Source organism: Hyperolius riggenbachi, chromosome 2, assembly GCF_040937935.1.
Source record: "Hyperolius riggenbachi isolate aHypRig1 chromosome 2, aHypRig1.pri, whole genome shotgun sequence".
In the NCBI taxonomy this organism is placed as follows: domain Eukaryota; kingdom Metazoa; phylum Chordata; class Amphibia; order Anura; family Hyperoliidae; genus Hyperolius; species Hyperolius riggenbachi.
In genome coordinates, this window is record NC_090647.1 from 458,952,933 (window position 1) to 458,969,511 (window position 16,579).

Genomic DNA, 16,579 nt, shown 5'->3' on the forward strand with positions numbered 1-16,579 from the left:
ATGCAACATTCACTGAAATCAAAACGTAGACAGTACATTACATGTGTTAAGTAGATCAAGTATTTATCTACTTATGTGTTTTTTTTCCCCCTGGCATAGTATGGCTAATCCTACTGCTTTAAAGGACTTACGAGGCCAGACGGCCAAAAATAGATCAGTACCTGGGTGCTTTTTGTCCCCATAGAGGACGCCACCCGCGCCCTCGTTACAGTCCGCAGCTATTATTTTTATAGTAATGGCCCCAGGTCGGGTCCCAACCCCGTCGTTTCAATATTCCTATCTAAAGATGGCTGCCGAGCTGAGACGCGGCTGCGCAGTACGCATGGACACAAGTGCGGCTGCGCAGCTCTCAGCCCTCCTCCAGCCGTGTGATGTGAGCGATGTAGGCGTGCCCGATGGACGCACAGGAGGACCCGGGGAGAGAGGACGTGGCTGGAGGAGGGCTGAGAGCTGCGCAGCCGAACTCGTGTCCATGCGTACTGCGCAGCCGCGGCTCAGCTGAACAGCCATCTTTGGAGGGGGAATAATGAAATGACTTGTGCGGTGGGGTCAGGATCCGACCTGGGGCCAGTACTATGAAAATAATGGCGGCGGAATGTGATGGAGGGCGCGGATGGCGTCCTCTATGGGGACAAAAAGCACCCAGGTTCTGATCTATTTTTGGTCGTCTGGCCTTGCAAGTCCTTTAACCACTTAAGGACCACAGTCTTTTCGCCCCTTAAGGACCAGAGCCTTTTTCTCCATTCAGACCACTGCAGCTTTCACGGTTTATTGCTCGCTCATACAACCTACCACCTAAATCAATTTTACCTCCTTTTCTTGTCACTAATACAGCTTTCTTTTGGTGCTATTTGATTGCTGCTGCGAGTTTTCGTTTTTATTATATTCATCAAAAAAAAGTCATGAATTTTGTCAAAAAAATTACTTTAACTTTCTGTGCTGACATTTTTCAAATAAAAGTAAAATTTCCTATACATTTGAGCGCGAAAGTTATTCTGCTACATGTCTTTAATAAAAAAAAAAAAAAAAAACATTCAGTGTATATTTATTGCATTGTTTAAAAGCTATAGCGTTTACAAACTATGGTGCCAAAAGTGAATTTTCCCATTTTGAAGCATTTCCGACTTTTCTGCCCACCTGTCATGTTTCATGAGGTGCTAAAATTCCAGGATAGTATAAATGCCCCCCAAATGACCCCATTTTGGAAAGAAGACATCCCAAAGTATTCACTGAGAGGCATGGTGAGTTCATAGAAGATTTTATTTTTTGTCACAAGTTAGCGGAAAATGACACTTTGTGACCAAAAAAAAAAAAAAAAAGTTTCCATTTCTTCTAACTTGCGACAAAAAAAAAAAAATGAAATCTGCCACAGACTCACCATAGCCCTCTGAATACCTTAAAGGGTCTACTTTCCAAAATGGAGTCATTTGTGGGGTGTGTTCACTGTCCTGGCATTTTGGGGGGTGCAAAATTGTAAGCAACCCTGTAAAGCCTAAAGATGCTCATTGGACTTTGGGCCCCTTAGCGCAGTTAGGCTGCAAAAAAGCGCCACAGATGTGGTATTGCCGTACTCAAGAGAGGTAGTATAATGTGTTTTGGGGTATATTTTTACACATACCCATGCTGGGTGGGAGAAATATCTCCGTAAATGACAATTTTTTTTTTATTTTTTTTACACACACAATTGTCTATTTACAGAGATATTTCTCCCACTCAGCATGGGTATGTGTAAAAATACACTCCAAAACACATTATACTACTTCTCCTGAGTACGGCAATACCACATGTGTGGCACTTTTTTGCACCCTAACTGCGCTAAGGGGCCCAAAGTCCAATGAGTACCTTTAGGATTTCACAGGTCACTTTGCGACATTTGGTTTCAAGACTACTCCTCACGGTTTTTTTGTCACAAGTTAGCGGAAATTGATTTGTATTGGTTTTTTTTTCACAAAGTGTCATTTTCCGCTAACTTGTGACAAAAAATAAAATCTTCTATGAACTCACCATACTCCTAACGGAATACCTTTGGGTGTCTTCTTTCTAAAATGGGGTCATTTGTGGGGTTCCTATACTACCCTGGCATTTTAGGGGCCCAAAACCGTGAGGAGTAGTCTTGAAACCAAATGTCGCAAAATGAACTGTGAAATCCTAAAGGTACTCATTGGACTTTGGGCCCCTTAGCGCACTTAGGGTGCAAAAAATGCCACACGTAGTATCGCCGTACTCAGGAGCAGTAGTATAATGTGATTTGTGGTGTATTTTTACATATAACCATGCTGGGTGGGAGAAATATCTCTGTAAATGACATTTTTTATTTTTTTTACACACAATTGTCCATTTACAGAGAGATTTCTCCCACCCAGCATGGGTAGGTGTAAAAATACACCCGAAAACACATTATACTACTTCTCCTGAGTACGGCGATACCACATGTGTGACACTTTTTTGCAGCCTAGGTGCGCTAAGGGGCCCAACGTCCTATTCACAGGTCATTTTGAGGCATTTGTTTTCTAGACTACTCCTCACGGTTTAGGGCCCCTAAAATGCCAGGGCAGTATAGGAACCCCACAAGTGACCACATTTTAGAAAGAAGACACCCCAAGGTATTCTGTTAGGGGTATGGTGAGTTCATAGAAGATTTTCTTTTTTGTCACAATTTAGTGAAAAATGACACTTTGTGAAAAAAACAATAAAAATCCAATTTCCGCTAACTTTTGACAAAAATTTAAATCTTCTATGAACTCGTCATACACCTAACAGAATAGACGTATGACGAATTGGGGTGTCTTTTTTCTAAAATGGGGTCACTTGTGGAGTTCCTATACTGCCCTGGCATTTTACGGGCCCAAAACCGCGAGTAGTCTGGAAACCAAATTTCTCAAAATGACTGTTCAGGGGTATAAGCATCTGCAAATTTTGATGACAGGTGGTCTATGAGGGGGCAAATTTTGTGGAACCGGTTGTGGTGATATATTGGGGTGCTGATGCTGTTAATGATAATAACAGAACATATTTCTGTCCTGTTTCTGTCTACTGGGTAAAACCTCAGATGTGTATTGGGCTTGGGAGTAATTGGTCACCTGGCCAGAGTAAACTGAAGTCTAATGTAATTCTGTATGTAGATGTCCATTACCTCTGCCCCATTGTCCAGCAGGGGAAACTGTGTCGACTGCTAATTAGCTGCCAATTGAGGAAGAATAGGCTGGTCGGCATGGCTTTTGAGTCTGATGTCAGCCATTGTCCCATTATACAAGGCAAGCCTGCTAGAGTCTTGAGGAAAGGGGGAAGCTGACACCTGAATGTTTGAAATGTATTTGACAGCCTACTGGAAATTATTGAAGGGGTGAAGTCCTTTTGATACCATTTTCTACCTGTGGAAATTGAATTATTGGTGGAGGTGCAAACTATATCCTTATCTTTGATCAGCTAGGAAATACTGTCAACAATGGGGTTGTCACCTGTAACTTGGACTAGGGAAATCTTTTCATGTATGTGGATCTCTGGAAATCCCATTTATGTCTGAGATTTAATTAAAAACTAGTTCCTCCCCTCCCCAAGGAAGTTGCAGCCTCCAGGCGTATTTCATAGTATAAAACCGCAGCTAGGATAGCCACAACTTGTAGTTCTTGGAGGTAGCTCACACGGCTAGAACTAACCTGGTTCCTGACCAGAAGTGCGTACCCCCCGCAACAACGCCAGATCGATACGCTGGTACGTTTATTTCCCCGTTTATTTTGGTAAGCAAAATCGCTTTGTGTGTTGTAATCTTTTGTTTTTTGTAATCTTTTGTATATATTCTGTTATGCATTGTTCCATGTTTTTCTGGAATATTAAATTATTATTTAATAAGCTTGACTTCTGCCGTACTAAACTAACACTCATAGCCTAGAGGAGACTGCAGTGTAGCTGTGTATAAGTCCGTGCCTAATTGTATGTTTGAGCAACACTACCATATGAAATTGTAATTGCATTGTGTGTATGGGGCACTTCTGCTCTCGACAGCCGAGTGGGAAGTCTAACAGTATCGTTCGGAACGACTGTTAGTGGTTTTGCTGCACGACAGTGTAACTTGCATTACAAATCATTGCCTGATTGTGCTGTGTTACTGTACAACTGTACTGTGTGTGTGGGTGCGTGGCGTTCTCGTATTCGGCCTAAGCGCAAAGCTGACCCAAATACGAAAACGCAGATTGCGTGTTTAGCCCTCGACAGCTGAGGGGACGTGTCTAGCAACGCTAGTGGTGGCAGTGGGAAGTGTTTGAGGGGTTCCAGCCTTGTTTGTAGCTTAAATAAGGCTGTTCCCCGCTTAATCTGGTCAAACCCGCAGTCGGGAACCGTATACGCAGGCGTGCCGCGGGCCGGTTCCTGACACCGGTCATAAGGAGGGTGGCCTCTTAGATGACAGGTTGTATTGGGCCTGATCTGATGGATAGGAGTGCTAGGGGGGGTGACAGGAGGCGATTGATGGGTGTCTCAGGGGGTGGTTAGAGGAGAAAATAGATGCAATCAATGCACTGGGGAGGTGATCGGAAGGGGGTCTGAGGGGGATCTGAGGGTTTGGCCGAGTGATCAGGAACCCCACACGGGGCAAATTAGGGCCTGATCTGATGGGTAGGTGTGCTAGGGGGTGACAGGTGATGACAGGAGGTGATTGATGGGTGTCTCAAGGTGTGATTAGAGGGGGGAAATAGATGCAAGCAATGCACTGGCGAGGTGATCAGGGCTGGGGTCTGAGGGCAATCTGAGCGCGTGGGCATGTGATTGGGTGCCCTAGGGGCAGATTAGGGTCTAATCTGATGGGTAACAGTGACAGGTGGTGATTGATGGGTGATTGATGGGTGATTAGTGGGTGTTTAGGGTAGAGAACAGATGTAAACACTGCATTTGGGAGGTGATTTGATGTCGGATCTGCGGGCGATCTATTGGTGTGGGTGGGTGATCAGATTGCCTGCAAGGGGCAGGTTAGGGGCTGATTGATGGGTGGCAGTGACAGGGGGTGATTGACGGGTGATTGACAGGTGATCAGGGGGGATAGATGCATACAGTACACGGGGGGGGTGGGGGGGACTGGGGGGGGGGGGTCTGGGGAGAATCTGAGGGGTGGGGGGTGATCAGGAGGGAGCAGGGGGCAGTTTAGGGTTAAAAAAAAAATAGCATTGACAGATAGTGATTGATGGGTGATTAGGGGGGTGATTGGGTGCAAACAGTGGTCTGGGGGGTGGGCAGGGGGGGGGGGGTCTGAGGGGTGCTGTGGGCGATCAGGGGGCAGGGGGTGGAGAAATCAGTGTGCTTGGTGCAGACTAGGGTGGCTGCAGTCTGCCCTGGTGGTCCCTCGGACACTGGGACCACCAGGGCAGGAGGCAGCCAGTATAATATACATTACAAAGCCTATTATACTCTTTACATGCGGCGATCCGGGTGCTAGTAACCCGCCAGCGCTTCCGAACGGCCGGCGGGTTACAGCGTGAGGGGGGCGGAGCCAGTCGCCAGCGGCTGATCGCGTCACGAATGACGCGATCGCTGCATTACCACGCCCGCAGCCGCCCCCGCCGATGGGTGTATTGCGGTCGTTTAGGCCCGGACTTTGCCGCCGCCCATTGGCTGGGGGCGGTCCTCAAGTGGTTAAAAACCATTTACTCACACCTTATTTTTGATATGTGGCCATGGGAGATGGTGCAGACACTACTGAGGACCCTGCAGAGTTTAACTGCTAGTTCGTTGGCTGGCAAGCACACGATTGACAACCTTATAACGTGGGTTGTTGATAGCTGGTAGGCCTTTACATTTTATCTTATCTACACATATTGTTTGGATGCAGCTGACCAGCAATGTGGGAGAACTGTGCTGAAATTTACTACTAGTTAAAACTAGGGCTTTAAAAAGGTGTTAACCCTTATTAACATTTTTGTCCATCGCATGGAATTGTGATTTTGTGTTTACCGCACATCTAGTGTATTCCAACACCGATGCATTTGACATGAGTGTTTTGTTGTTCATACATTTTGCCGTTTTTTTCTGGATTATAAAAAAAAAAAAAAAAAAAAAAAAAAAAAAAAAAAAAAAAATCGCACTGCAGTTATGTTTTTGTTTTTTTTACAGGTGATAGTCGCATGTAATGTATGTTAGTCAATGGAAAAACAGAAAAAAAAGCATTTATTTTGCAAAAATGCATCTGGTTTTAAAATGTAATCAGATACATTTACATGCAAATAAACTTTATAGGAATGCAGAGGGAAAAAATGCTTAAAAATTCACATAAAAATGCAAACTCCCGGAATAAAAAATACATTTTTTTTTTTTTTTTTAAAGGACAAAATCTGTCTGAAATTACAGCAGCGGGTGAGGAGCGACTAACCTTCCGGGCGGCTCTGGGCTATGATCACGTGCCGCCGGGCTCCGTGTACATCACGGCTAACAGGAAGTAGTGTGATTACTACGTCCTGTTAGTAGCGATGTACACAGAGGTGCCCGGCGGCATGCAATCATCAACTGGAGCCACCCCGAAACGTGAGTCACTCCTCACCCGCTGCTGTGATTTCAGCCAGGGAGAGGGGAGTGAGGAGTTGCCTCTCCCCGCCCCCCCCCCCCCCCCCCCCATCCATGTGGAAGAGTCCTGCTGTACCACTGCTCCCCTCTAAGTAATCTTCCACAGCCTGCGGGGAGAGGGAAGGGTCACTTATACTTGACTCGAGTGTAAGCCGAGACCCCCACTTTGGGACCACTTTATTTGGTCCCAAAAACTCGGCTTATACTTGACTATATAAAGACATGTTATGGTATTTAAGGGGAAAATAATATGCATGGAACTGTGTTTTTCATGTACAACTGTCATATGTAACTATATTATACTTGGTTTATTTATGTAATTAAAGGGAAGGTTCAGGGAGGGGATTAAAAAAATAAAATTTCTACTTACCTGGGGCTTCCTCCAGCCCGTGGCAGGCAGGAGGTGCCCTCGCCGCCGCTCCGCAGGCTCCCGGTGGTCTCCGGTGCCCGACCCGACCTGGCCAGGCCGGCTGCCAGGTCGGGCTCTTCTGCGCTCCATTTCCTGGGACTTCTGCGTCCCACGCCGGCGCGGTGACGTCACCGGACGTCCGCCGGGCTGTACTGCGCATGCGCAGTAGTTCTGCGCATGCGCAGTACAGCCCGGCGGACGTTCGATGACGTCAGCGCGCCGGCGTGGGACGCAGAAGTCCCAGGAAATGGAGCGCAGAAGAGCCCGACCTGGCAGCCGGCCTGGCTAGGTCGGGTCGGGCACCGGAGACCACCGGGAGCCTGCGGAGCGGCGGCGAGGGCACCTCCTGCCTGCCACGGGCTGGAGGAAGCCCCAGGTAAGTGGAAATTTATTTTTATTTTTTTAATCCCCTCCCTGAACCTTCCCTTTAAGTATTGCTGTGTTTAGTAGTAATAGTAATGGTAAACAGCAAATGGTAATCGCATGAGATGACTGATATACAGAGATGGAAAATGGTGATAAAGGTCACAGTGGAAAATGTAGTTCTATGAAAATGCAAAATGATCAAAAGGTGATTGAAAGATTACCATGCAGGAAGCGTTCTTTATCCATACAACTTTTTCAACATTTACAATCATTTTCCACAAAATGGCAGCAATCTTGAACACACGTGTGTTAAATTTAACAGTTTCTTCAAAACTTCTGAATACACTGAAAATTTGGATTGGATGGGTCGAATTGAATTAAAAAAAAAAAAAAGGAACTTTGTGGCAACCTTAAGACTCCTACGGATTAGCTCATTTCTTCTTGGGTCGTACAACTGCTGACCACAATAACCTGCTCACCATATACTTCCTCTGTCTCCCAAGGAAGATGGTTTTCACTCCAATGTTGGAATGGTGGGCAATTTCTGCCATCTACTGTTCTTTCCACTTTGCATGTGTGTAATATACTCACAGCACCTCGCTGATTTACCCACAAGATGATTTCAGAATGGAAAGCAAGAAAGCTATAATGCAGACGCAAGCATATCTGGCCCACGAAAAGGGTATGCTTATCCACTACTTTAAATAAAAATACACCTTTAATACAGGTTTCCTCCTGTCTTTTATTAGAATTTGTCTATTTCAATTCTGGGTTTAGCTGTGGTCTGAAGAACACCATCAGGGGAAATTCACTTGGGATAGTGCAATGAGAAGGTGGAACCTCTTTTGGATATTTATAACCATTAGGTTTCCATACCTAGGACAATTTCATCACTTCCTGTTCATACCAGAAGTGGAGAAATCCCTTCAAGAGTAACAGTTAAGAACACAAAACTTTTTTGTAGAGTGGGGAACAGTTGTAATTCCTGAGTAATATGTATTGCTATAACCCATTCCCTATACCTCACACTACCAGAATTCACAATAGTGCCTAAAATCTCCAATAATACTCGGCCACAACACCAGAATTTTATACATGCATCTTGGGAAGTGGGCTGTGGTCACAAGTAGCAGTGGCCACATAAGTCTGGACAACTTCTATGAGGCTTCAGGCAAAGACCATAATGGGGGAGTTTAAGAATAATCCCCAATTTCTAGCAAATGGGTAAGTCACTCACCCGTTTAATCGCTGTACCCACATTAGGGTATAATGAGGAGTGAATTAACCATAATGTACACTACAACCTTGGTAGTCTTTAAATCTCAAAGTCTAATTTCTATAAAAAAAAAAAGAAACAGTCTGTATGCATGTTGGATTATTATGGCTCTGTACAAATTAACAATCTGACACATCATTGCATTCCAGCAGTTCTGGGGATGTGTTTAGCTTCTAAGGGTAACAATGGTTAAAGTGAACCTCCGGACTAAAAATCTACTCAGCAGAACTGAAAAGGCTTGGTGTTTCTTTAACAGTTTCACAGCATCAGAACTTTGTTTTTCTTATCAAAGCATAATTTTTTAGCTGCATTTTTAGCTAAGCTCCATCCATCAAAGAAAAAAAGCCTGGGCTTTTTTTCTCTGATGCTGTGCAGAGCACGATGGATTTCCTATGTTGTTATTCACGTTGCCTAGCAACTGGGAGAGGTGCTCAGGACACAGGACAATTGGAACTGTGTCTCATGCTCCCTGTCACCTCCTTTCAACCAAAAATATGGCTGCCATCATGAAATCAAACATTTGCCTGTTCTTTTAAAACAGTGTGGGTAAGAGATTATATTACCTATTTTAATTAACATAACTAATGTAACTTAACGACAGTGTGTTTGTTTAGGCTGGAGTTCCTCTTTAATTTGCATATATTCAGCAGTGATGCACTGGGAGACATCTCAGCTCACTCCAACCTGAATTATCGCAAATTCTTTCTGTTTTAAGAAAGCAAACTTTTGTTTATAAAAAAAGAAAGAGGCACAATATCAACTACTCTAAGGTGGCCACACACACGATACCATTTTTAAAAATGTATTTTCAATAGAATAATACATTTTTCTGAATCACGTGTTCAACTTTTCACAAATTATGAAAAGAATGAAAAACTGCTGAAGAAAAAAAAAAAAAGTCCTAGGTCTTTAAAAAACACGAAACTGACAAAGTATCCTACACCATTCAAAATTCATTAAAAAAAATAAATAAATAAAATACACCACTACCACGCGACTTCTACTGATTAAAAAATAGGTTTCGGTCAGATTTCTTGCTCAAATAAAAGCTGGGTGGGGGGAAAAATTTGACTTTACTGTACAACAAATAATGGGAGCGAGACGGGGGAACGCGCACTGCTGAGCCGCACATGCGCGATGAAGCGCAACTCGGCCAAGCTTCTGGGCCACCAAGCGGGAGACAAGAGCCACCCGGGGAATCAACGAGGGATGAACGACCTCAAGGGGGATTAAAGAAGCCCCAAGCAAGTATGGAACCTGAAACACTTCTCGTCTCAGGTTCTCTTTAAATAAATGTATACTGTGGTTGAAATGCTGGAAACCACGTGATCCTCATTTCCCACATTACTGACGTTTGACCTTTAATTCCCTGAGCATGTACATTACCTGTCACCCAAGCCGAGATATTCTGTTCTCCGTGTTTAATGCAGAAGAGCAGTGAATAGTACCAAAACTACTAGGCATTCCCATTACTAGGCATTCCCATTACTAGGCATTCCCATTACTAGGCTAAACTACTAGTCATTCCCATTGAATGACGTCTGAATAACAGCAGATAAAATCATTCAGACGCTTACTTGCTTACGCATTATGGCTTTGTCTAACAACTTGGCTAAAAAATAAGAAACCATTCCATTTGAAACATGAAACAATTGAAGAAATCACAGAAGAGCAAATTTTTCGTACATTTACAATCCCATGTGGAATTACAGGGCATGTATCTGTACTTTGAATTATCGCAATCATATCTCCATACCTTTGAAATATCGTCACAATTTTAAACTTACCGACGAGAGGCATTAGCTTTCCTGTCAAGAATCAGTCCGAATCAGGAATTATCCAGGTTAGATTTTGGTTGGAAGCCACTCCCCACAGTACACCTGCACAAAATTAACAAATGCAATTAAGTACAAGCACAGCTCTATGAAAACGTCAAAAGTCTTACAATCAATGAACAATGATCACAGGACAGATTCCTCCTCCTTTACCACTTTTTCTCCACAGTGACCAAAAGTTACTGCAAAACTAGTCCTACATCTAGCGATGATGGGCAGATTCGACCAAAATATAAATCTCTTTCTAATCGAATTTGATTACAGTAAGATCTGTCGTCTGCCCATACAACGCAGGCCGATTCCCGATCAATTTCATGCTGAAATCAATCAGGAATCAGCCTTGTGGCACCGTATCCTCCGCCTCACCGACCCAAAGCTGTCCCCTACTAATGTTTAATGTGCCCCTCAGGGGCCCAGTGCACTATACATTACCTGTCCATTCCCTCCGGACTCCCTCTGCTGTCCATACAAGCACGCCTAGTAAAGACATGTCACGCACGCACCCACGTTACTAGGCAACCACGTGCTGCAATGAATGGACAGCGAAGGGAGCCAGGAGCAAGGGGGGCAGCCTCGGACAAATGTTTAAAGGGGTAGGGGGGCTTCTGGGAAGGGCAGCGCCCAGGCTTTCATCAATTATCCAGATGTCCAACTGATTAATACAACCAATTTCAGCTGGAAATTGGTTGCATTGTCAGTCGGGAATGCATTCGGTGGCACAGATTTTCTGCCGATTACAATAATCCAATTGGATGGTCAATCGGCCACCAAGTTGCCTGATGTATGGCCACCTTAACAGGTGTCTCCAGCCACAGAAATAAGCCTGTAATTCCAGTAACCTATAACATTAAAGTGGAACAACAGCCAGGACGTGCTAAAACGTTCTCTCAACTCTTTATTGTCCATACAGTTATACTGCCAGTTTTTACCAAAAGCCATGTCAATTTTGTAAAAACTTTGCTCAACCACCCAAGATCAGAGTAGAGCTAGTTCTGAAGCCAGTACATTTATACATCTTATCCAGTAAAATGTAGGTGTGAGAAACAGCAGTGTGCTGCTCAAAGTCAATATCAATCAACCGGATGTGACACCTGCTTTGTTTGCTTTATAAATCTTAAAATGTATCTTACAAACGTTTTATCTGCTGCTTGTTCACACATAAAATCTCTTGCACAGTTGGGAGAGCTGAATGTAGCACAGCTTCCTGCCACAGTCTTCAGTTGGGAATCAATTCCCCCAAAATGTCTGATCAATCAACGTACAGTAGATTTTAACCAAAAACTGAAAATATCTATCACACAGGATGGAAATTCTCGGTTGACCTAGGGCAGTACAGGAGCAGTGGTAGACCAACAGTTAGACCTAGTGCACACCAGAGCGGTTTGCGATCCGCTTGCGGGTGCGGATAGGCTAGGGTAATGTATTTCACTGGGCTGGTGCACACCAGAGCGGGAGGAGTTTTGCAGAAACGCATACTCCCGGGCTGCTGTAGATTTTGGATTGCGGATGCGTTTCTGCCTCAATGTTAAGTATAGGAAAAACGAAAACTGCTCTGAAAAACGGCACTTCAGAGCGGTTTGCCAGGCGTTTTTTGTTACAGTAGCTGTTCAGTAACAGCTTTACTGTAACAATACATGAAATCTACTACACCAAAAACGCTTCACAAAACCGCAAAATGCTAGCTGAAACGCTACAGAAAAAGAAGAAAAAGCGTTTCAAAATCTGCTAGCATTTTGCGGATCTGCTAGCGTTTTTTGGTGTGCACCAGGCCTTACACTGCATTAAACAGTACAACACTGCTGTTACTTTGATCTTCAATAGATTCCCTGCTGGAATCTACTGAGAAGTTGATGTACTGTGTGGTGGGAATAAATTCCCCTCTAAATCTTTTTCAATCAGCAAGGAAATTATTTTGCAGAGGGGAAAAAAAAAAATATATATCCTCGTGTTTTTCTCCTGTCTGACTCAAAGCACTTGAGAAGCAGCCACTAGGAGCGCGCGCTCTTAGGCCTCTTTCACAGTGGGACGTTGCGTTTTATGCGACATTAAGGTCGCATAACATGCCCCTAATGCAACGCATTGAAAGACTATAACTTGGACGTTTTAGTACATTCTTTAGCCCTGCGTTTAGTGCGTCATTTTCATCGCACAGTGATGGAACAAAAACAGCGCATGCGTTACATTAAAAAAAAAAAAACACCACATTACTGAGCATTGGCAACACACACAACACAGCAGATTTATTGCTAAACGCACAGAATGTAGCACCTTCTAAATATTGCTACACGTTACACAACGCAACGTGTGCACTGTGAATGTTGCACAGATTTAATATCGCTGTACGTTAGTCCACGTTAAAACATTTTCTAGCATGTGACTTTAACGGCGCTCTGTGAAAGAGGCCTTAGGCAGTAGCGGTGTTAGGAAGTCTTGCCCAATGACTCCTTACTAAATAGGTACCCTGATCTCTTATATCAGAGGCTGTTCCCTTAACCAGTACACTATCCAGTTACTATTGTGGACTATGAGTCGCATGGTGGTGAGCTAAGGAACCCATTATATTATTTAGAGCATAAAGTCACAACTCTTCAGAGAACAAATGGACAAACCACCAAATTAAAGCCACCCAAAGTGACCTGAGTGACTGGCTAAGGACTAAGGACTCATTCACATCCAGGACGGTGGAGACAGTACAAAAATAATCCGACGCCAACTCCTCTTCCTCCTCAGTTTATGAAACCTCCAACTCCCACTCCTGGTACCTAAAATTGCTCAGACTCCAACTCTAAAGGCTCATACACACATCAGACTATAGTCTTTGGAAAAGGAAAGATCACAGGCCAATCTTACCACCCTTCATGTAGTATGAGAGCCATACTCTACACAGTCTTTTCTATGGAGCTGCACTCCCCATCAGATAAAATCTTTGCAAGATGCTGCACACACAGATGCTGTACAGACACAAAAGATCAGTATCTGCAAAACATCTGTTCCTGCCAAAGATCCGTTCCTGCAAATTGCATTCATAGTCTATGAGATCTGCAGATCCTCATACACACCTTGTTTAACTGACATTCATCTGCAGATCAGACAATCATCTGCAGATCTGAAAATCCATTATGGTGGATCTGATCTGCAGATGAATGTCTGTTAAACAAGGTGTGTATGATGATCTGCAGATATAAACTATGAATGCATTTTTTCAGGAACGGATCTTTTGCAGGCACAGATCTTTTGCAGAAACTGATCTTTTGAATGTCTACAGCATCTTTGTGTGCAGCATCTTGCAAAGATTTCTGTCTGATGGGGAGCTCAGCTCCATAGAATAGACTGTGTAGGTATGGCTCTCATACTACATGGAAGGGGGTAAAATTGGTCTGTGATCTTTCATTTTCCAAAGACTATGGTCTGATGTGTGTATAATCCTTAGGGCCCGTTCACACTGCACGCGTTTCCAGCCGCGTTTTGGAAACGCGTGCAGGTGGCCAAAACGCACGACAGACATTGCATAGAGTGCAATGTCTGATGTTCACACTGCATGCGTTCCGGACCTGTGCGGTCCGGGAACGCGTGCTGCACGCAGATTTTGCAAAAACGCGTGGCTGTCCCATTCACTTTTCAGTGATGGGATCAGCCACGCAACGCACACAAACGCGGATGGCCATGCGTTCGTACGCGTTGCGGTCCGCACGCGTTCCGCACGCATGGCCATCCGCATTTCTGATCTGAACGGGCCCTTAAGACTCCACAGCCCTGTTCACATCTGAGCTGATTTTGTCGGCCATTGATTTTGAGCAGCTATTGTGTGTGCTTTCCAAGGTAAAATGCAAGACCATAGACTTTCATTTTACTTTTCACATCTAACGCGTTTTGACGCTCCGATGAGCTTTTAATAGTCCGACTATTGCGTTATTTGTTACAATGTAAATCAATGTAAAACAAGCTCCAAGATCATGCATTTCAACGCACACAATTACAGTTGAGGATCAAAAAAATGGTATCACCGCCTGCGTTTTACTATGTGTTTTAATGGATTGAAAAACGTATACTCATTGTGGTAAAACGCAAGGCAACGCACAAAAACGCAACAAAAATGCATACATCAAAATTTATGCATTGACCTTTTTAACAACGCCATCTCATATGTGAAAGAGCCCTCAGGGCAATTCATACATCAAACTTTATAGAACAGATCCTTCAAACAAGTTTATGTTACCAATCACAGTACAAGAAATCTTTGCTATAATTGAATGAGTTATTGTAAATTATTTCAGTTTCAATCAGAAACATCAATAGCGCCTGTACAAGCAAGCACAGATGAAATACAAGCAAATAAAGCAAAAACACTGAACTCAACCTTTGTAACAGGGAAAAGCCAAACCTTTTAAATATAAAAATTCACCACCTCAAACAAAGGCTGGAAGGTTTTCAAAAGGCCACACTGCACACATTAACTAAAGCTTTTTGTAAATCACAGAAGTTAAACCATAATACACTTCATAAATGCTAATAAAAGTTGTGAATGGTGATATTTACTTCCACAATAAAGTCTGTATGCATTTTGGGACAACCTGTCATTAAAGCGTCTTGATTGGCAACCAAAGCGCAACCCAGTGCGCCTTGAGAAAGTGTCAGCAAATGTAGAATAGTACAACAGAAACCAAAATAAGACAGAGAATCACATGTACATTGTTCTATAATTAATTATATGAATACAGAAGGCGTGATGCATCTAAAAGTATTTTTGCATCTGTGATTGCTAGTATAATCAAATTTCATTCCAAAGTGAGTAAGAGTTGTGTAGCAATAGCAGACACACCCTGTATTAATGAATAACCTTGCATGAAATGTTTTTGCCTTCCAAAAGCTATTTTAGTGGAAGAGCCAGCCTTAAAGGAACACAGTTCTTACAAAGCAAGGAAATACAACTTAAAAGTTGCACGAGATTTCATAGATTTTTTTTTATCCTGAATACCGTAGATCATAACTCAGGACTAATGACAACAAAATGAGTGTGGTCTTTAGAAGACTAGTCCACACTGCAAGGGATTGCTGACATCTGGTGGCATTTTATAGTACTAGCAAAAAGTTAAAATGTAAATCTCATTTTACAGTTCACACTGAGTCTACAACTGTACAACTATTCTAAAAGTCCTGTTGCAGGCATTTTGGTGGCTCTGACAAGTGATTTGACTTTCATACGAGTCAATGAAAATTGTCAGCCCTAATTAATGAAAAAAAAACTTGGATGCTTACCCAAGATGAGGGTAGCCTCTGGTTAGTCCAGCGTCTAAATCACATCCTTCTCGAGCCCACCACTGCTTTCCGGGACCCTCCGACAGCTTGCAGCCATGCAAGCTTTGTGACCAAGCATGGCCATACAACACGTATGTAAGTATAACCACAGCCGCTCAGCAGCATGGAGCTGCTTGTGGGTGAGTGACTTTGGCTTATTGCGCAGGTGTGACTGTGCTCAGACAAATGCAGTACAAAAGTGTCGTACATGGCAGGGAGCATAGCCACAAGAGCATATTAGACAAGCTCTTCAGAGGGTCCGTGCATGGCAGTGGTGGTGGGGAGGACACAGGGAGCCTCTGCACTCTCCAGAGGCTTCCCTGTAACTTTTTTACCTCCAGCTCGCGTTTACCGTATATACTAGAGTATAAGCCGAGATTTTGGTCCCAAAAAAGTGGCCCAAAAGTGGGGGTCTCGGCTTATACTCTAGTCTGACCTGTTATGTGACTCTCCCCCCCCCCCCCCCCCCCGAGTGCCCCCTCCCGCCGCCACCTCTCCCCCCGCCATAGGCACAGCGGAGTAGTGCAGGGACGGCAGTAACTGCTGTGCGATCCATGCTGCCACCTCTTCCTAACTAAGCGCATGCTAATTTGCATAGTGAGGTGAGGCCTATCGCGCTGCTCTCACCTCCTGTCCGGGCGTCTTTCTGGTTCTCCGGTATTCTCTCTGCCCCCAGATCTTTCATCTCCTTATGCCGCTCGTTATTGCTGTCAGCAGCACGGAGCTCCGGTCTCGTTGGGGTAGTGTGCAGCCAGGGATGCTTATAGTCTCATTGCTATGAGACTATGCGCGTTCCTGGCTGTGCACGGTGTCCCAACTCTGCCATGGAGGACAGGGGGGCAGCATTGCACA

At 44.0% G+C, this 16,579-nt stretch overlaps 1 protein-coding gene across 1 annotated transcript in view; it reads right to left on the reverse strand.

Annotated features, from left to right (window-relative positions):
* The window catches only part of TAOK1 (TAO kinase 1), a 139,058-nt gene that overhangs the window by 82,534 nt on the left and 39,945 nt on the right, over positions 1 to 16,579 (reverse strand). Inside the window, exon 2 of the mRNA XM_068270103.1 lies at positions 10,385 to 10,477. The gene's annotated coding sequence lies outside the window, so the exon portion shown is untranslated. The remainder of the gene's footprint in view (positions 1 to 10,384; positions 10,478 to 16,579) is intronic.